General features: G+C 30.7%; 1 protein-coding gene across 8 annotated transcripts in view; it reads right to left on the minus strand.

Moving 5' to 3' along the window:
• sand (potassium two pore domain channel sandman) overlaps positions 1–11,383 on the minus strand; it is a 185,972-nt gene extending 174,589 nt beyond the window's left edge. For 2 of the 8 annotated variants that reach the window (XM_088242930.1, XM_088242927.1), the window contains exons 1-2: positions 11,278–11,383; positions 6,510–6,663 (exon numbers count right to left, since the gene is read on the minus strand). The gene's annotated coding sequence lies outside the window, so the exon portion shown is untranslated. Of the gene's footprint in view, positions 1–6,509; positions 6,746–11,078 lie in introns of all 8 variants that reach the window. The other 6 variants (XM_088242931.1, XM_088242926.1, XM_088242928.1 and 3 more) reach the window with 6 other exon arrangements.
• Between the last annotated feature and the right edge of the window lie 12,256 nt (positions 11,384–23,639).

Here is a 23,639-nt window from a genome sequence, read left to right on the forward strand (position 1 = left end):
TAGTTCATTTGTGTATATAATAATATTAAAATACATGTTAAAAAATTTACTAACTCCGTTTACTAAAATTATTTCTGTTATTTTTTTCTTGGAATTGACGGGAATCGAACTCGCTTGGTTTCTGAAAGTATAATTCTTCGAAGGAAAATCGATGTATTGCATTCTCTGCTTCCAATTATATTTGTTCGGAAGGATTTAACTGAAACCAATTGTCTGAAACTTAAACAAAGCTTCTAATTTTAGGAAAATCATTAAACAAACTCTGCGCGTAAGCTTCTTAGTCGAGTTTAATGTTTGCAGTAAAACGTAGCACAATGTACGTGGATACGAATTTCAACTAATAATTCAACTTCAGGTAATGTCTGGCGAATGGACGCGGATGTAGCTTAGAATGCAGGCGAATTTTCACCGTAAAAACATAAAATGAGCTAAAGTTCTTGCATTATGAATGTTTAAATTCAGTCTCAAAGTTTGAACAAGCCGAACCACACAAAACATACTCAAACGAGCTTATATATTTCATAATATGAACTTGTGTTATTTTGTACATTTTGTTGTGCTTATAAAACTTTTTATTGGTATTTAATTTTTTTTTTTTTTTTTTTTAATATTAGAGCTCTTATAATTTAAATTTATTTCAACAGAGAGGGAAAAATTGAGAAGGGAATATGGAAGTCTAGGCATTTACAGGGCTTATGACCTGTCATTGGCTGGTTTAAGTGGTCACTTTACACACTGTGTAACATTCACCATTCTGCCCATGTTTGAACATCCACATTTCCTCAACTCTTCCATCTGTTGACTTTATTTTTATTAAGCGAGCTTTTCTTATTTAACGCTATAATTTGAACTAAATTAAATACAACAATGCTTTGAGTACGTCTTAATGTTTGTAGACAGGCTAAATTTTCTCCCTAGGTAGTTTTTTAGATCTTAATTTATTGCAACAGACCGAAAACATTTTTGAGAAGAGAATTTTTCTTTCCTTTCTCTTCCTTAATCTCTCGTCCTTTTCTGTTTCCTTTTTTTCCTTTTACCCATTGAGTAATAGTTTTGATTAAAGATAATTTATACATTTTGTTCTTTTTTTTATCTTTCACTTTTTTTTCTATTAAATATGTTTTGTTACTTGAACTATAAAAATAAAACTTTTATTTTATTGGTTGGTTGGAAGAAATTTCCATTTTGCAATAAGCCCCCGCCAATACACAAATTTAAAAAGTTAAATAAAAAATAAATATGTCTATGCATTTACAGGGCTTATGACTTGCTCGGTCATTCGCTGATTTAAGTGGCCATAACAGAGATGAAGAACATTTAAGAGAAGGTAATATAGAAGTCTAGGCATCTACAGGGCTTATGACCTGTCATTGGCTGGTTTAAGTGGCCACTTTACACACTGTGTAACATTCATCATTCTGCCCATGTTTGAACATCCACATTTCCTCAACTCTTCCATCTGTTGACTTTTGTGAAGTAAAAGAGCTGAAACCTTTATCACGTGGGTGAGATTCATCCGGCTGAACCAAATCACCTACTAGGCAACGCCTGAAAACAATTTTTCAATTTTTATACTTCTTCTTTTACCAGGTAGTAATTCAACAATGTTTGTTTCCAGCCAGTCTGCAAGCATTTGGACATAATCAAACATTGCTCTTATAATTTGCCCAAATATTTCAATTTTGGTGGCCATTTTCAAAGAGTTGTAAATAATTCACTATTAGAAAATTGAAATCAAGTTGGGGTAGAGTGGGGCTCAAACCTCGGACCTCTGATCCATGAGTCCGCAACGCTAGCCACGGGGCCACAACCTGACTCTAAATTTGTTGCAACAGAGTGGGAAAGTATTTTTGAGAAGAGAATATGGAAGTCAAGGCATTTACATGGCTTATGACCTATCATTGGCTGGTTAATGTGGCTATTTTCCACACTTTTTAACATTCACCATTCTGCCTTTGTACAAACATCCACATTTCCTCAACTCTTTCACCTGTTGACTTTTGTGAAGTAAAAGAGCTGAATCCTTTATCATGTGGATGGCGAATGTTACAAAGTGTGTAAAATGGTCAATTAAACCTGCCAATGACAGTTCATAAGCTCGGTAAATGCATAGATAAATATATTACTATCTCAACAAAAAAAAATCCCTCCCTGTTGCAAAAATCCCATATCTAAATAATTTCCTGGGCAGGAAGTCCAGCATGTCTACAAACATTAGGACGAGCTCAAAATATTGTTTTTATTGGTGTATTTTTACGTTAGATTAATTTATTTTACCCACATTTGTTTATTTATCTATTATATATTTTTTTTAATTTTCCATAAAAAATCTCTGTTTTTTAGAATGAAGATAAAACTGATTAATTGAAAAATTTAAATCTATACTCGTAACATTAATACACAGTGTATATATGTGTTCTATTACACAACAAAATTAAATATATAAATTAATTATTTTTGGATAAAATCATACAAGAACGAAAAAGGTTATGTTTACACATATTTTCAAATTTAATTTTCATATTTCACTTTATTACTTTACTATAAAATTATTCTTAATATATTAGTATTTGGGTACACAAAAATAATGGTGACGAAGCATATTTGGAATGGCGGAAAACCATTAATTATTATTTAATTGGTACTGTTGTGACGCTTTATCTGTGTCTGTCAAATAATTAATTATGTTAATATAGTTAGATGATTGGGTTAAATGAATTTTCCTATAAATAATGATTTTTTTCTATTAGGGTCAAAGTAACAGAGATTTATCTAGTGGTGAAGAACATAAAAATAGTGCCTACCAACACATTATTATTAAATGGAATTATGAAGATCGTAAATATTTTATCGCTTTCTTCAAGACTTCAGCAGATTTCTCAATTTTATGTACCCAGATGGTAGATATCTCATTTATTAGGCTTTTATCTATTTAGATACCAATGTGAACCCTTAGGTCAAAGTTCCAAATAGGTAATGTAATAATTTTAATTATTTTATTTGTTAAATTTCAAACCAACCTCTTTAAAACATTATAAAAGATTATTGCTACAGATAGGGATAACATTTATGATAAAGGTACATGGAAATCAAGGAATTTACAGGTCTTAATACCTATCATTGGCTGGTTGAAATTACCATTATACAGATTATGTAATATTCAACATTCAGAAATTGTTTAAACGTCCACATTTCTTCAACTCTTCCATATGTTTACTTTTGTAAAGAAGAAGAGCTTAAACCTTTATTTATGTGGATAATATTTATCTGGCTAAATTATTTCACCTTTTAATCAACGCCTGAAACACTTTAATTTTTCAAATTTAGTTTAATTAAATTTAATTAATTAAATTCTATTTATTTTTAACCAGAAATATTTTGACTGTCGAAAACTGCGTTGTCAAAAAAATCTAAATATACTCAAAACATTGTTGTATGAACTTTATGATTATTTTTTTGTTAAAAACAAAGTAATATTTACGTTCTTTCGATTTGTGGGGCAAACTTCTTTTAGTCCCGTGGAGTTGGGACTTATATCTCAAATAATATGAAGTATTTAACTCTTAAATGACTGGTAAATAATTCCCTTGCGTGCGGTAATGTAACGTCGTGTTACCACTGGTAAAAGACGGAATGTACGGACGGACATACTGTTTAATAATTCCTTTTCCATAATGTATACAAATAAACATATAATTTAGCTATGTTAAAACAAAATAAATTAAATATCATAAATACGCCGCTCATATTACGCGCGTGTGCCCCTATCACTGTCATTAACCGACTGAATGTGTTTAACATGACACCCGCCACAGAACAGCGTCTCTGTCTTCCTTGTTATGAGTTCTATTTTCGTGCTCTTTCCTGTGCAGATGTGTCGCTGAATTATCGAGCATTCATCGTTCGCGTAGCAAGGACAAATATTTTTTTTATTTACATGCACCATAGTTTTATAAATTTTACTTCCTAGAATATTTGGTGATGGAAAGCCAAGAAACAAAACAAATTCAGAACAATACGTACTGTTGGAACCTTCGGGCCATCAACTGTTTAATTTGTTGAAGCATTTTATTAGTGATGGAAAATCACACAATTTAAAATGTGCGCACGCACTTCATCACGCACACTCATTTGTTGCGGACAGTTGTGCCCTACAAACGTATAATGTTTAGCGCTACCTGGCGGGTGTTTTAATAAGTAAAATTGTATTGTGTGAAGTTGGCTTCAGAGTCCGGTATACACATAATGGTACCTAGAGACCGCCTAGCGGGTGTTTTAGTAACTAAAATCGTGTTGTATGAAGTTAGCTTCAGTATGTTGTTAACCGTATGAAGTTGTAGAGAGTCGTTAATTGTGGCAATCAGTAATTCTACCGTAACCTCTAGGTATCGTTTAAAAATAGATTTGAATTTCATTATAAAATCTTATGCTCGTATTTTTTGTATTACGTGATAATATTACTAATAATTTTTAATGCATTTTGATTTTATGGATTTTAAATTATTTTGATGTAGGTACACAAGTCGTAATTTACAATGTATCTGCAAAATTTGCCGTCAAATTGCCTCCTCCAATATCATCCATCATAATGTTATTATTATTTATTATCGCACAAAAAAATCTTAATTGGTACTATGAATTTACACCGTGGGGCCATCTTCATTTGCCACACTGCGCAAAGACTATAATCGTACGAGTGTGCCCGATAACACAAAACACACTGTAAAAAGCATTAAAACACGTTTGTGGTGTCCACACAGTAAAAAGTGTGCGTGTTTCTCACTTCAACGTACTGTAGTACTGCAATTGAGTTGATAAATATCAAACGCCAGTATTTCTACCCAAATTTATTTTTGGTATGTGTTCTACAAATGTAGTGAAAAAATATTTGATCATTTCACTACTATTTAAATTAAAACATATCGTCATTTTTACAATAAAAACACTGTCAAAAAACCATGTTTCAATTCAGAACCTAGTAGGTTCACGTGAATATAGTAGAAAACGTAAATGTTGACAATTATTCTTTTCTCACATATATTTCTTATTTATTATTTTTTTGTCACATTTAATGTTTACATCTTTTGCATAATTTATTAAAGCTTAATTGGTATTTTTATGTTAAAAAATTGATGTTTTTAATACTTATTATGTATGCCTGTATGTTTTCTGAATAAAAAAAAATAAAAAAAATAATAATAAATAATAATAATAAATAATAATAAATTCTTGAGGACATACTGGCGTTTTAAATTTATCAATTCCATTGTGCGCTACACACGGTGTAGTCCCATCGCCACATTTTATAAACTTTCACTGCTTATATCCAAATACCAGAAATCTCATACTGCTGGCGAGACTCTCGTAAAGCTTTGTTTATACAAGCTTATCTTTGTGAACGTGGTTTATTAATTTTGTAGAGAATAATGACAAAATAACGAAATATACTACATATTGAAAATTAACTCCGCTATGTACTGATTACTATTAGGGTGGCGATTATAATTTTGTGTTGCTATTATTTGACTAAATCGCTGATTTGTGTTAATTTTTGCAGGAAAATAAAACATGCGTTGCGTGGAGATGGAAATGCGGAAAAGAACGGTATGCGGCTAAACAAACTTTAGCAGACAAAAACCCTACCTTTAGAAAGACAGGAAAGGGAATCAGAGACAGGAATCCGGATGATATTTCCAGTAGTTCTGGGTAGTTTTTTTTTCCTATTTTGGTGAACACGTCACTTTCACTATAGTTATTTGCAAAATATAAAGATGACTATGGTGGAGCGGCGGTCAGATAATGTAAAAGTGTGCGGATGCCGGCAGATGATTATAGGACGAGCAGATAAAATTATGAACAAGCGGTAGTTGGCAGAAGTTATCAAGGAGAGAAAAAATGTGTAATTGTTGATGTTGGTTGCTATGAATATGGAGAAAAAAATTCCCATAGCAACCGTAGTTACCCATGGTCATAGAGACGAGGAGAATAACAAACATCAATGTTGGGAGATCACAGGATGAGTAGGATAGGTGGACCTTCGTCCTCTGGCGGTCCATCCATCCACAAACCACTCAATCCCATCAACTACTCACGTAACAAACTATGAAGTCAAGGAACCAAAAGTGCAGTCCCAGTGCTTTCAATCATTTTAATGACAAACTTTTGTAAACTGATAATTTTATTTAAAATTAACAAGCGTATTATTATTTTAATCGTTGGTTTAATTGACTTAAAATTAAAAATGATGACGTGGGCAAAAAGATTTTAAAGGGATGTTGGGGGAGGCGCTCATGGTAAAAGGTTGGAAACAGCTGCTCTAGGGTCATGATCCAAAGAGAAAATATGGGAATGTGTTTGTATGAAGAAAAGTCGGACCGCGTTTTCTCATGAAATGAAATTCCTTTTTCATAAACAAGCAATTTGGCCTATTGCGACACATATAAAATAAGTAATGGCGTTTGTGTTTGGATGATAACATAAATATTAATTACCTTAACAAATTAACATACCTTTGAGAGAGACGCTCCTCGGAATAATTTTACTTCCAGACGAAAAAAGCACTTAACAATATATTATCACTTAGCAATCAGCTTGTCATTTTTCGTGTCACTTTAACATTTAGTAAATGTAAATAAATCACTTTATCTTCACAAAAATTAGTCACTATTTAAAATGATAAAATAAAACATTAAGGATTTTGTAAAGATTGTTTTTAAAAAAGATTGTTTTTTTATATTTATTTTATCTTATTTGTTTGGAAAAAAATTATAAATTAATTTAAAAATTGTAAAAAGTCTCTCCACATATTCCACAGTAAATCATATTAATTGTATACTAATCACGAATTAAAATAAAATATATTTTATCTATACATAAACACGAATACTAGATGCAATAGCAATATAAAGTAGTAATATTGCAAACATTTGAAAATAAATGAACGGAGAGAAAAATAAATAAAAAATATTTCGAATACTTGAAATATATTTCAAATTAAAAAATTATAAATGTTAAAAGGTTGAAATTTAAAAAAAATACTTTTTTTGTGAAAATCCGTTAAATTAAAACAAAATGTATTAAATGGTCAAGTCATTTTATGTCTCATTGGATTAGTAAAGTCATCATGAATTTTTTTGTTCATTAAAAATTTGTCCCCAATATATACTTTTTTTTAAATTAGTCAAGTTAGTCATTGTAGAGTAAAAGTCTATTGTACTATAGTAGTATAGTATGTTTTACTCTCCTGTATTTGTTCTTGCTTTTTATGGGGTAGAGTTGTCTGTAATTATAATTGTGTATGTCAGCATTTTAGTGACTTTTATGTCATCGCTTTGTTTGTTCCCCAGTTCAATTTCGTGTATAATGTTCACGATGTCAATATTTTAAAAGTGTTTTATGTCAAACTGACATATTTTGTAGTGCCCTATGCACCACTGGATGTGGTTAGGGAGAAGATGGTGATGATAACGTTTTAAACGCAATATTTTCTTAGTAGACATCTACAGTTACCTTGCCTTAATTATTAAAATAGTTTACTTACGGCGTCCTTTGCAAATAAGTTGTGGAAGGTTACTATTATGGTAGTACAATAAGGAACTTACGCCCTACGAGAAATTGGACACAAAAAATCTTTTCTTGCGCCCAGAAAAATGAGAGCATTAAATTGTACAGCAAAGTTTCGTGAAAATGAACGCAAAAAACAATCAAGAATATTTTAATAAAAACGCACTACTTTGAACGACGTCACTGGTTCATATGAACCAACCAATGAAATAAGACCTGTGAAGGATATCCGATTTGCTTATTGTTAACAAACCAATTGAAAGAACTGATAGAAAAGAACCTCTGACGTCACGCACGCGGAGTTATTTCAGAAATTAGTTATTTATTTATAATACTCGTACTATACATTAAAACAAAATTTAAAAAAAAATGTTTTAGTTCCATAGTCTATTAATTAGTAAAGATACAAAAAATTCAAATTAAATCAAATAATAATTGGCGGCCTCCATGGTGTAGTGGTCAAGACACTTGACTCACACATGAAAGGTTCCGGGTTCGATTCCCGTTGAGAACACAAAAATTAAATGCAATTTCGCTCAAATCTGGGTGTACTTTGATTTAATTCACTACTGTTATTGGGCCGGGCCTTCTGGCCTGTTGTGATAAAAAAAATCCATGTACCCTGATTTTTCTCAAGCCTGGGTGTTCTGTGATGTAATTCACCACTGTAAGTAGGCCTCCTGGCCTGTTGTGGTGCAAAAATAAATAAATAACAAATAAATAAATAAATAATTAAAAAACACTGAACTTTCCCATTACATTATGGAAGCTCGCCGAATCTGTTTGTAATTCATTCCTGTTTCAAAATCATTGAAGATAGATCGATGGCTTGTAATCAACCACTGGTAAAGCTTTCCTCTAACATAAATTGTAATATTCATCATATATTTTATCTCACATGATGTAAATTATCCAAAAAGCTTTGCTTATTCAATCGTCCGTGTAAAGAGTTTGTAAAAATAACCCTAAGAGAACATCTGTTACCAATGAAATATTTTTATTTTAACAGTGTCTTGAAGGTAACAAATTATGTCTATAAAGACACGAGTCGAGTAGATGCGTAGAAATTCGTTTATTTGCACTTGATCTCAGCGCGTCCACAAACACAAAATACTACTTGACAAAAAGATCTGATTTATAACCTCCATATATAGACACTGTTAAAATTATGAAATGGGATTTATATTCAACTTTTAATTATACCTCTATAAAAGAGTACATCTAGCTCTGAAAGCAGTCGGTAATTAAATAATTAATAAGTGGTTTAAAAAAAGTGTTCTTATTTTAAATGTATAATGAATTTCGATAAAGATTGTCGTTCAAAAAGTTAATTTACTTTATTTTTTAAATTTAAATCTTGATTTTTATCTAGTTAGTAAAAAACCGTAGTAGTATTTTTCCTGTGTTTTATTCATTATTGTTCCCCTTTTCGGTTCCAGTGGTGCATCTTTAACTAAATATGTATGTTAATAAACCAATATTTTAGGTCCATTTTTGCAGGAATCGAACCTGGGACCTCAAGCATGGTAGACGAATGCGCTCACCACTACACTACGAGACGGAATAAAACGATGTGTTCTATTTTATGAACTTATAAGCCTATCTGTATCCTGCTTCCAAATTAACTTTTAAAGAACATATCATCACGCATTTGTTGTCAAAATATTTCGAACTTGACAATATTGATACATACATATTTATTGTCCAGAGCAATGTATTTACTCAACCGTATCTCTTCAGATATTGACATCTTTCATGTTACTGAAAAAAAGTTCAGAGAAGACAGATTTTTTAAAGTATAATTTACCAAATATATTTTACCTTTTCCACATTCAAATTATATTGTTATTTTGTTTGAACTTCATGTATGCCTTGTAATATGTGTTTTGCAATGTACACAATCATCATCATAAAACCCTTATCCGCACCTAATGGTACATAGGGCACTGCATTTATATATTAAATGCACCGTATCTCGATCAACTATTGCAGTAAGGTAAGGTGATGGGTCTTTATTTTAGTCCAAAGACGATGAAATAATTCAGTGCAAAACCACATTTTAAACTGAATGCAACATGCTGACTTCCTTGGAATCAAACCCGGGACCTCAAGCATGTTATACGAATGCGACATCTACTATAAGGTGAACTTTTCGCCACTTGATTTTCCTTTTCAAGATTTTTACGTGAGTGCAGCCATTGACTCAAAAACTGTATTCTTAATCCGCCTGGACACAGACAGAACACAAATATACATAAACGTAACGAATAAATTGAATGATTTGAATGTTGTTATGCGTTTTTTTATCTAATAAAAATGTAAGCAATTGGTCAAGTAAAAGTTTTTTACTCAATTTAAGTGGTTTTTCTTACACCTAACTGAATTCTAATAGCTAAATATTTTTATTAAAAAAAGTTGATCATTTTTTGTTAGTTATTTTTTTTTTTTATCGTGACTACTGACATTGTTTAAGTCCTGATAAATCATCATCATCTTCATTCCCTTTCCTCACATAATGGTGCATAGGGCACTGTATTGATAATCTAATCGCAGCGTATCTTGATCATTTTTGTTACACGAAGATCAGTCTTACTCTTAAGGTACCAGTCCAGGGACTATGAAAAATTTTCATGCGAAAACACCCTTTTTAAATAAATATTTCAACCATGCCGGTTATCAACCTCGAGACCCCTTACATGTAGGCAAACGCGCTGACCATTACATCACGAGGCCGACAGTAAAAGACAGCCTGGTAAAAGAAGTTTGAATATTACTTTCAAAGTGTAACTTTTTTTTATTTGTAGAACTCGATATTTTCATTTCAATATCAAAATCTAATATTGATTTAAATCTACTAATTTCGTTAATTTTTTTTTAAAAAACAACAAAAATATTAATTCAAAACAGCAAATGTTATTTTTGTTTGTATTTAATATTCTTTATTTTAAAATTAAGCACCGAAGCCATAAAACAATTTTTCGTATTTTTCTGTTTTCAAAGCACTCATAGAATTACCAAAGTAATTATCTAAATGTATAAACCTTCATTTTCACAGCGTCAATATTTGCTTACTTTTAAAACCTTAAATTCCTATCATGGCCGTTCACTTAACCTTTAATTTTTCCCATAATTATAACCTATGTACACGACAAGCATAATATATTGAATTTCTTATTTAAGTGAGAATCCCGGCTTGAATAATAGTAAATATACTGTAAGGACTTTTTGTTAACTCAATCATGATATTAGTTTGAAAGATCCTAAATAACAAAAAATAATAGTCAGATTTTTTGTTTAAAAAAAAAAAAATATTCAAATTTAGTGGACTCAAATTATTCTGAGATTTAAATATTAAAAATTAATGTTTTAGAGGTCCCGAAAGTATTCATCTGCGATGATTTGTTGACACGTGAGCAAAAACCACTAATTTGACAGTAGCAACTAAATATTTGAATTTCAAATCGCTTTTCAACGAAAACAGTTTTGGGTATGAACATTCTTATTCAGCAACTAACTTCACCAAACTTGGCGTCAATTTCCAAAAGTGCAACAAACTTTTGAGCCGCGTTCAACTTTATGCACCACATGTTTTCTGCACAAACTTTTTCCTTTCAAATTTTTACACTCGCAACACTGAAGAAGTTCAAACGTTTAGAAATTCTAATTTCGAACACGCGATTTTTTAAACTTTTTGAAAATTTAAAATCAGAACACCTTAGATCTAGAATGTAGGTCCCCGTCGACTTCATATCGATGTTTCTTGATGTAGGCGAGACGCTGTTTTCATTCGTCTTAATGACCTAACCGCTCTTTCGCGACTGAAACCGAGTAACCACCACGTAAAAAAAACTCCGCAAAAAACTCAAAATAAATCGATTCAAAATGACTTATAAATACATTGTTACTAGTAGCGTTACTTTAGTTGCGATTTTTCCCGTTACTTGTATGGGGAAGATCAGTCGTAATTTTGACTAAACGCAATATTTTGTGACAGTAAAAATGACGTTGTAAAAAATGGTTTTCGTTTTGCACGCGTGGTTTTTCGGCACGCTGTTTTATTTCTTAACTTTTTTGTGAGTCTGCGTGTTATTGTGCATCTCGCTTTTATAACATTGTAAGGCGGGTGTAAGTTTAACGAAGGCGTGACGCGTTGGGACGCCTGAACAAGTCTAAATTTAATTGTCCGAAATCCGAAATTAAACTTCTTCGTCGGTAGGTCCAGACTATTGCGAGAATGGCTCGTGTCGTACATTGCCATTCAGACGTCAGGAATTTCATTATTTTCCTCTCCTATTGACAAAACACAGTTTTATTTTTTAAGTTAATAGATAATTATTATTCAAAATCGTCATATACTCGTAAATACAGATGGAGAAATATTTTTGAGAAGGTAAGGTAATATAAATTTAAAATGTACAATACGGCAGTACTACCAACTACAAGGTACAAATATTATTGCTAATTGAAGCATAATTTACAATAACTTACTGTTCTTAAAAAAAAATTCTTTGATTATAGAAAAATATTTACGAGTACATGAAAATAACATTTTTATTTGTATAAACTTATATGTATTAATTTAATATGTAATTTATATTATTTACTAATTTTGTATACTTTGTGAAAATCTGTTATTAGTTCTGAGTTTATACACTATATCTGTTTGCTTACTAAAAATATGTATGTAGAACTGTTGGTTTCCCAAATTAAATAAAATAAATAAATAAATAAAATTATTCATTATTAATAATATTGATGTTTTTTGTTGATATTTCTTGATAAAACTCCATAGTTAATGATAATGATAAAATTTATAAATAAACTTATCAATGAAACTTCTTGGTTTAGTTTTACTTTTTATTATTTTGACCACCACTCTTGTCACTACCAGTCTTGAAGATGCCTACTTAGGCGAAAGCGCTCGTTGGTCAAAATAATAAAAAGTAAAACTAAACCAAGAAGTTTCATTGATAAGTTTATTTATAAATTTTATCATTATCATCATTCATTATTCATTATTCTGTTTATTAAATTACATACTTTTCCATATTGATGTGTTCCTATTATCGTTTTATTGTTTTTTTTTAAATTTATTTTTACGATCAATTGATTACCGAATTGAATTATAAAGTAATTATTAATTATTTATTACATATTGCCATGTTTTATTAAATAACTGTCTGCATTCCATTTCTTGACATGTGTAAAATTTTATCTTGTATATTTTTTTAATGATTTTGTTTGTTGTTTTAATTACTTTGTTTTATACGTTTTTAAATGTTTTGATTTATAAAGAAGAGTCTCGTTTTAACATGGAATTTTCGAACAAGTCAGAACATAAAAAAAAATAATTGTGCTTTGATCAAATTGTGTATTGTGTGCATTAAATAAATGAATAAAATAAATTAATAGATTATTAAGGTCCAACATAAAGTCCATAAAAACCATAGTAAAAAAAAACAAATAAGTCACCAATAGACATTGATTTAGTTAGAGAGGAAGAGTCTGAAACTGGTCATCCAAGCAAGGAAAAGATCCACCACTTTGGGTAGGTTGTTCAACAGACCAATCATTCTCCCCACAGGCATCAACAACGGTAAATTTGTCCTGCATTTCGGAAAAACAAATGGTATGTGCTGCTCGGTACATATAATTTTATGCGCTCTAAAATGTTGGGATTATAAATAAACCCGTTTGGAAGTTTAAAAGCCATCATAAGCGAGGCAATGCTCCTTCTGGGCCCGCAAACTTGTGATGCTAAGCATACCTAAAAGGAACAATGATGGAAACTACCATGGATAGTATTCATACTCGCTCATGTACGGTAAACGATGAAACTTTTTCTGTGTTCTCGAAACCATCAATGAGAAAGTCATGTGACATTTAAACACTTGAATCATTCACCATTATCTATGTCCGAACATCATCATTCCCTATTGACGTCGGTAAGTTTTATCTGACTGAAATACTTACGAAGCAATTGGTTTAATCTATTTTTTTATATATATATATTTGGACCCCTTTATTAATAAGCCTTACCTGTCATGTACAAGGCTAAGGTACTCGGAAAAAAACATTTTCGTTTGTCTTGGAAACGGGATGTTTTATCACTGATTTTGGTTTATTACCTTTATGAGTCCAATGGCGCGTGATAACTACTTTTAACGACAGTCTGGATATCTGTTAAAGATATTCCATCTTTCATGCATTCAGCTTCAAGATTATGGCGTTGTTAACTGAAAAATGGGCACTGAAATGACAGATGTTCGATACTCTGCGAAGAAATATCATCTCATGGACAATAGTCATCATTCCTTAATTTAAACCTGTATAGGTAACTTCTCATAGCTCCGTGTCCGGTAAAACTTGGGGTCGTTTCGAAAGTACTTTGGTGGTGACGGCGGAAGTTTGCTGCATCAGCCAACGTTGGGAAAAACGGGACAACAAAACTTCATTTTTTTCCATTTTAGCTAGGCATAATCAGTCCGACGTACAGTCGTCTGAAAAACTATAAAAAATACCAATTCATAAAATTTCTCTGTCACCGTATTGCCTCTTTAATATAAAATCTAGTATTTTTCGTAGTTATTGCCCGTGTCCAAATGAATAAAGACTCCCGTCTCTTCGTCCGGACACACACTACACCAACATGCAAATACTAAAATACACTTCCACCTTTACCGTCACCGTAGTTTACAATACGAAGGGACGGGTCTCGAAACCAGTAGACATAAAAAGTCGGTTGGCGATTTTTTTTTTTGTAAAGAAATATTTGCGTTCTTATGATTAACCTTAATATTTTATTTCGGGGGCCATTTTCAACGAGTTGTAAATAACTCACTATTAGAAAATAGAATCAAGTTGGGGTAAATTGGGATTCGAACCACAAAACTTTGGTCCGTGAGTCCGAGACACTAGCCACAGGACCACAACCCGATTAAATATTAAAATCGACTAAGATTTATTTTAAATGTCTGACCACAAAATTAATGCTTTGAACATAAATTGTGATTTATCTGCTTAGACCTAGACGTACTTAAAATATTAATAAAGAAATCATTGCTTTTTTTTTTTTATTCGTGAAAAATTTGTTTGTATGAATTCCGTATTAGCTACTGTAACTTCATTACGTGTATTAATTCCGCAATAGCTTTCGGCGGGTACGTCAAAACATTATGATATTTTCACTGCTAAATGTAACATTAACTAATCTATTTTAGCGTACTCTCTAGCAACTGAGGTCGGTGGCATATTAATGAACTATTTCTGATAAATTTTATAACAGGACACCATGTGACATGTGTTCTGGCTCAAAGGAACTATGTCAGATTATTATTTACGATGTGCAATACTGCGAAATCACTTTCATATTAATTTGTGATGTGTAATGAAGACTAGGAACAAATGTTTATACTAATTGAAGTTATATTTTAAAGTCGTAAACTTTTCACTCATAAAGTTGTTAAACTAAACCATAACGCTTAAAATACAAGTATTTATGTTCTACAGTAAAACAATTTTACGGAAAGCTTTATTATTGAAGATGGATCGATCGAATTAAAAAAATGACAAATTTTATCTAAATTGGTACAAATGTTTATAATTAATTTCTGCATTTTAGGTGATTCTGAATCGTAGTTGGTTTTTGACAGACAAACCAACGTGAAAGGTGAATTTTCAAGATTATTTTTAAAAATTCATTTTGAAAATCAATTTCAACTCATGCCTAGTGGCTTGTTCGCGTTTTTTTTTACAAAAATCCAGACGGTATTGATTTCCAGCTACTTTATTCACTGGACTTGACTCTCTGCGCCTTTTCCTGTTCTCAGAGATGAAGAGGACTATGAATGACGACGATTTAAAGGATTTCGCAAAAAATGTGTTCCAGAAATGTTTTGATGGTTAGAAAAACCACTGAAATAAGTGAATCATGTCCGAAGGTGATCATTTTGAAGGGGAAAAAATGAAAATTGAAGTACAAATAAAAATTGTGTAAAGTATTTACAAATATCTTTTTTTAAAAATCAAACTGCGTATCTTACTAGAAAGTGTTAAAAGAAATTGCAAAAACTATTAAAACTATCGAAGCTTATTCATTAAAACGATGCTCGTACAGAGACATGCATATTTTTTTAGCCCAAATTTTTTTTTTCTTTTTTTACTGATTATATTTTATTGATTTTAAACTTTCAAAATTTTCCTTCTTTTAAAAAACATGCACTTTCCTGGATTCAAACTAAAGATATGAACTCTTTTTTTCCATGATTTATTTTGTTGCCCTTTAATAATAAAGAATATTTTTGTGTTTTTTATTTTAATATTTTTTATTTCCTTTTTTTAATTACTATAAAAAAAATGCCTTAAATCTTTTACAGAATATTTTACGTTTTTTTCTTATGTTAGACAAAAATTTTAACTGTCCATTATTTATTATAGGAGCAAAAATTCATTATCATTTTCTTTTATACCAACGAACAGGCCATGCCTTTGTGGAATTTTTTGTTTACTATTAATATGTATTTCATTGCCATGTATTTATTTTTTGAATACTCTGTTTTATCACTTATGTTTATTGTAAAAAAACAATAATTATTTTTTTTTTTTATTGAAAAAAAAAAAAATGACAAATGAATCTGTAAAAAAATAATTTTGTCAGTTGATCGATCGAGTATGCTCCTGAAACTATAAAAGGAACTATGAAGTTTTTTAAAGAGTGAACTTAATTAAGGTAACTAACTAAAAATATACACTGAAAATATTATTTTTATTCCTCGAAATTTTTTATTGACTTATATTTTAAAATGTTTCATTTATTGTATCATTTCATACATTTCGTAATATTAAAATCAAAGAAGGATAAACAATTCAAAAACACTCCTGTCTTCCTCTCCTTAAATTCTCTCTTTCCTGTTGAAAACATGCATGACGTTTATTTATTCATATGTACATTTTCTCGTTTTACGTGAGTGTAATTAATGTATATTAGTACTATCAATATGTTGTTAATAGAGGTGAGTTAAATATTTATTAGTGCATGTTTCTAAATTGTGTCATTTGTTTTTTTAGTGCTAAGTCTCGGAGCCACCCATACAGTGAGGGGATTTTTTATTTATAAACAATAAAAATCCATAAAGTAAATGTTACGTAGTAAAGCATTAAAAACACAATTTTATAAATACATATTTTGTTTTCGATTGTTGGAAAAAATCATTGAACAAATTTTACTATGATAATAAGTCTTTGTCAAAAATATTTTGAGCTTGTCCAAATTTGTGTAGACAAGGACTTGATTCAACTCCCTGGGGAGCTGTCAACATTAACATATTACAACAGAGATGAAGAACATTTAAAAGAAGGTCATTAATACCCCTCACCCACATAAATAAAGGTTTCAGCTCTTTATCTTCACAAACATCAACAGACGAAAGAATTGAAGGAACATAGATGTTCAAATATTGGCAGAATGGTGAATGTTACACAGTGTGTAAAATGGTCACTTTAACCAGCCAATGTCAGGTCGAAAGCCCTGTAGATGCCTAGACTTCTATATTACCTTATCTTAAATGTTCTTCATCTTTGTAATAAGTTGTAATATGCTTACAGTCTTTATACAATAATCAATATACAAAGGTTTTGTCATAATTCAAAAGGAGTAATTTCCCGCTCGAAAAGCAATTATATTTTGGTTATGTAAAACATTACAGATATAACTTAAAAAAACATTCTTTTGATGTAAGGGATGTTTATTTGAATCTTTCGAACAGCTTTTAAAAATAGCTAAATCGTATGATTTCCTTACTCTTAATCTGATTCGTCTTATGTGATGATGATGTTTACTTGATAACGTACAAATGAAATTATCCAAAAATATCAATAAATTAAACATCATTATCATTATAAGCGTATCTTAATCATTTTTTGTTGCATGAAGGTAAGATGATGATGATAAAAAAAATATTTCACATCAACCATGTTGGAAATCGAACCCCAGACCTTTCGCATAGTAGGCAAACGCACTGACCATTACGCCACGAGGCTGACTATAAATCAAACAATTTGGCATAATCCCGATCAGGTCAAACAATTTAACTAATTTTTAGATCTATGATATGTAATATTCTACCGAAACTACTTTGTTTCTATGAAATTGTGAAAATAGTTTCCTAAGGCTACATTATTTATATGACACTTTCAAGTTTCACCCTACATAATATTCTTAAAAGCCAACAGACCATGTTTTTTGCTTTCAAAACTAAAACAAAGTTTTAATCGTGTAATATAATAGAAAACAGCTTTCAAACAAAAGAAAATTGTTCATTTTCCCGTCATTATTCAAGTCCTGCAAAGGACTTTTCTAACACTAAAACTTTCCATACTTCATCTTGTAAAAGGGCTTTTATGATCCTGCAGACAAATCGAGATATATTTCTGCTTTCTCCGAGACTATTTGATAGTAGGACTTGCCCTGGTCGGCATAAGGGGATGAGGCCTCATGTCCTTTAGACAATGTGAGAAGTTAAGCCCCTAAGTGATAAAAGGGCTTATTAGTATAAAAGACGTATTCAAACGTCAAATGGCAGTTAAAACTACAAACATACACACCATCACGCGAATAGAACACCAAATCACTATATCTTCGCTTACAAAACTCGTTTAATCTGAATTCATCTATATTCTTATGCTCAAAATTATTATCGACATACCATGTCCACTCCTTAGTTGAAGCATTCAATATCCACAAAGAGCCTTTATGTATCTCTATTAGCTGTCAACTCCTTTGCGTCCTCCCAAGTCAGGTTTTCGTCCTGTAATTCTGACATAAACTTGATGCCTTGCAAAGCAGGCAAGCGTGGTTAAGGCTTTCAGGAGGCATCCGCAGTATATAACCAAGCCAACCACATCGTCTTTGCTTGACGACAGTTGTCATCAAAGTTTGCTGCGTCCGTTCCTTTATTACTTCATTCCTCACAAAGTCAAACCACCGCACACCCAAGATTCTTCTGAGACACCTATTCTCTAAACTCAGAAATTTGTTATTTTCAGCCCTAGTGAGGTGCCACGATTCGCATCTGTATAGGAAAATAAATGTTATGCAGACGTTATATAGGCGGCATTTGGTTTTCACTCAGTGAATATCCGATTTCCAGACAGCTTTCATACTGTTAAATGCAATTATGCAAATTATTCTGATACTTTTTTCTACCTTCCCCGTTTTCTTCATCCGTCTACATTCGCATCGTAAATCCTTTTGGCCGTTATTTCGCTCGCCATTCGCTCTACATGTCCAAACCAACGCAGCCCTTTTTTCTTGATTTTATCGATAATGTTTATCTAAGCCTTACATTAAAAACGGATCTCGCCATTCAAACTGTGTTAATTTCAAGCATGGTAGGCGAAAGCACCAACCCCTGCACCACACGGCGCGGTGGATAAATCTTCACTCCATTTCTAGTTTCAGGATTTTGTTCTAAGAGTCGGTATTTTATCTAAAACACTTGTACTATGATCTTTTTGTATGACTCACATAAATCTGTATTGTTCATTGGCTCGACCGCGGAAAATATTTAACGGAGCGAAGAAAAATTCGATTTTTTATTTTTATAATATATTTCATTTATTCAACATAACAAACATTTTTTGCCGTTTTAAATAAATTTACGTAAGCTCTCGCACGTTTTGTTCCTAGTTAATGGAAATCACTTCTAGGGGACATTTATTCATCTTTTCAACTCCCTACACCTCACTTCCCACCTTTTCCTTGTAAGCTGTAAAAATGTCTCCATTGGCTCAGTGGTTCTCAAATATTTTGGCACTTTAATTAAATATAAAATGTAAAGTTCATATTTGAAGCACTAACTTTGTGGTTATTCATTATAATAAAATAAATAAAACAACTTTGTTTTTAACAGTAGGTTAATAATATTAAGTGGTGTATAAGAGAGTGGGTGAGAGGGTGTGGGTTCGGGAAAGAAAGAGGATAAGAGGTTGAAAGTGACAGCATTGGTTCATTTTTAATAAAACCATGGGTTGTTCTGAAAGTATGTTTGATAATTATTCATCATCATCATTCCCTTTCCGTACCTAATGGTGCATAGGGCACTGCATTGGTACACTAATCGCAGCGTATCTTGATCATTTTTGTTACATAAAGGTAAGGCAGTTCAGGAACTATGAAATATTCTAGTGTAAATAATATATTGTATCAACCATGTCGGGAATAGAACCCGAGACCTCTTGCATGGTAGGCAAATGCGCTGACCATTACACCACGAGACCGACAATTATTTATCAGGGGAATGCTATTTTTTAGAGCTTTTTAAAATGAAACTTCTCCATGTTCTTTCATTTAAGTCATTTTTTATTTAATAAAATAAATAAAACAACTTTGTTTTTAACCATTAATTTTTTAATTTTTTTTTCCACTGACCGGTTTCAAAGCAAACAAGCTTCATCGTCAAGGTTTACGTAACTAATGAATACTCTCCTGTTTTATTTTTATCATGTTTACTTAATACTACACGTAGACCGAATAAATCAAGTAGTTTTTTCCTTACACGGGTGGTAATTTGATATCAATATTTTCGAAGCTAGACAGGAGAAAACTGAAAGAAATATTGTCCACATGCAAAGAAAAAACTAAAATTAATTAGACTTTCGCTATTGTTTCAAAGCATCGTTTTAAGGACTATGGTAAGGTTTTTCTAGTATTGAATTCTTTGTTTTTCGTTATTTGAGTGGGTGTTGAATGATCTATACACCTTTCCACATAATTTGCCTAGGGTTTTGATCAGTTGCTTATTTTTAGTGTTTACATAACATGTTTATTATAATATAACGTTTTTCTTCCTTTCGAAGTGGGATCAGAGAAGTATGATTGTAATCCTGATTTGAAACTACATTACACAATTTCCTTTTTTTGTCATACGGAAAAACTTGAATAGAGTGAATTGATTTGATTTATCACAAATTTACTGCTGTGACTGGTACAATTAAAGTTTAAAAAAATTCTATCTTTTTCGACGTTCGATAGTAATCAATACTAAATATTTTCTGCTACGTAAGCAAATAAAATTAAAATAGATATTGAATGTGCAAACCTGAGAAAATACGCTTCGGAGAGAAATACACTCTTTATAAACAGTTTCGGGGAGGGCGGATGCTTTCATTGTTTAAGAACCACAGCTAAAGTAGGCTACGCTGCGTTCTAAAATTATCCCTTAATCCCAAGCGTTCAATTTATTATTACATTCAAAACATTGTCCGCTTTCATGTTAATTTAATGATTATTCAGCGTTTTTCTTCCCTCGGAAAAAGACATATTCTTTTTCAGCATTTTAAAAATATTTTATCCAATATACCAGTTAGAAACTACAAATTTTACACATAATAAATTCAAGGATTTATTACTACTAAATTAATATTTTTCATTTAACATTTACCCTACTGTTGTCATTTAAAGATTAAAAGCAAACATCGTATGATGTTTTTTAAGGAGGTACATTTTTTATTGAATAATTGTTTTAAAATAATAATGAAAATATTTTATTTTGTTTTTTTTATTTGATGTTTTTTTAAATAAAAATAATATTAGCTTGATTATGCCAATTAAAAGTTTTTATTTAAAAATGATTCATCATGAAGTGTTCATTCAGTCAATTTCGATTCAGTCGATACTAATCTATTTCAATCTACTTCCTGCTGTAGCCCAATAACCGGTTTCATATGTATTTTGATATAGTTAGACTGGTTAAAAAAAATGTAACTGAGTATTTGAATTCGAATCAAACACTACTATTGTAATAAGATAATTAGTTATTAATTTATTTATAATAAGTATATATTTGAATTATACATGTCCAATAATTTTTAGAAAAAACATAGAGTACATGCCAATATAAATTTTAAGAAAAGAAAATCATACTTTCGTACTATTGATGTTTACGAAAAATTAGAATCATAATACCTTTTTTTTAGGTTTTTCGAAATATTTTAATCATGCATACGTAGGCTCTATTAATTTTTATGAAAAATTACAATCATACCTGACTTTTTGTTTTAGGTAAAAAAAGCACAATGCATTAAGTTTAACGAACAGTTAGAATCATTATACTATTATAAATCTGCTTTTTTTATTATGGTATTTATGTCGGCCTCGTGGTGTTGTTGTCAGCGTATTTGACTACCATGCAAGAAGTCTCGGGTTCGATTTCCGACATGATTGACAAGAAATATTAATTTTAAAAAACGAAAAAAAAAACTCAAAATAAGTTTTTCACTAATATCATGATAGAACATATTACACAATAAAGGAAAAAACAAAATAATATTAAATAAGGAAAGAAAAGAAGAGCGCTGTAAGAAGATTGATGATGAGAAGTGGAGGAGAGGGATTTTTGTAATATTTTTTTTATTTATTAAGGTTTACAAACAATAAACAATACATTTGACATTGGTATAATAATTACAAATTGTTATTTAAGATTTATGTGTGAATACAGCATGCACAAATAAAGAAAAAAAGTTTATTATTGATTTTTTTTAATAAGCTAGCTTAATTGAATTCTATGATTGTTATAAAAGTTGTTACAATAAATTATTACTAACAGGTTATTACAAATTATTTTACCTAACTAACATGAGTGACTATTTAATTTTATAAATTGCTTTACAGTTTTCCTATAATTATTATATGTATCGTTAAAGATACCAATATCAGCATTACTTTCTACGTTATTATACAATCTTAACATACGCAATAATGCATTTAAGTGCGCCATATTATTATTGAAGGTTGGAAGATAAAATGTTGTGTACGATCTTAGTCGCCGACTGGGGACATTCAGGGTACATTATTTTAACAAAATGTAGAATCAACATTACACTGAATTATTTTATAAAGATAAATCATGTCCAAAATCTGTCTCCTAAATTCCAACTAATAAAAATGGTTAACTATTTTGAAATTTACTAACCATAGTAAAATAAACTTATTTAAAGATACATTCCTTTTTTTAATTTACACATAGACAGATGATTCATTTTAGAGTATTTTCAAAATTTTTATTTTTAATTACAAAATTTAGCATTAAAAATATCTAATTAGGGATAAAGTATAAAAACATAACATTAATATTAAGTTTTAAAAAATTGGATTACATGTCTATTATTATGTTTTACGAACAGCTTAAATTATACTCCCATTTTATTACGACGTAATAAAAATTAAAATCATACATGCCTTTATTATATTCTACGACTTAAAATGAGGAAAAATAGTGTATGCTGACCTCATAAACCAATCTGACTTGAGTATGTGACGTTTTCCGAATATCTGGCATGATACTCGTATGTGACCTAAGTTTCAAAGTCGCAAATATAAAAAGTTGACGGGAAAAAGCTAAGACAAATAGTCCGTTAAACTTTTCTGACTGAGACGGTCGCTACAGCTTTTAAATATGAAATCGGAGACAAATAGTGAAGAGGCTTGTGGCTTACAGCGGAAGCTATATTTCTTTCTCAATTTATATGTCCCAAAGGAAGAGTAAACACAGTGGAATAATGTAAATCTCACAGAATGTTTGTTTTGTAAACCCCTGAAATGATCTCATAAATAAAATACTTATACCGTACATTAAAAAAATATGAAATCTCATCGTAAAAATAGTAAGACAAACTGAATAAAATAATTACTTTAAATAATATAAAACGAACGACATTGGTGTTCTGTATTCTAATGTCAGTTTAATTTCATATTTATAATGTGGCCTCCGTGGTGTAATGGTTTAGACATTTGATCCACCCACGGCGGGTTGAAAAATCACATTCTGTGAATTTTCTCAAGACATTTTCAGCTACAACGGTTTCACAAAAAATAATCGGAGGCAGGGGGTTGCCGATGTCACAAAAAATACCAATTGTTTAAAATGATTAAAAATCGGTAGAATTTCTATCGATGTCGTTAGATCGGTAGATTACTTCCGAAATCGGTAGATCTACCGAAAAGTCGATAGAGTAGGCAACGCTATTTGTAGCAAGAAAAAAATTATATTTTTCTATAACTATAAGTTGTATCCCAT

This window comes from Micrasema longulum, unplaced genomic scaffold (genome assembly GCF_059751315.1).
Source record: "Micrasema longulum isolate JH-2025_06_02 unplaced genomic scaffold, ASM5975131v1 h1tg000177l, whole genome shotgun sequence".
Taxonomy (NCBI): domain Eukaryota; kingdom Metazoa; phylum Arthropoda; class Insecta; order Trichoptera; family Brachycentridae; genus Micrasema; species Micrasema longulum.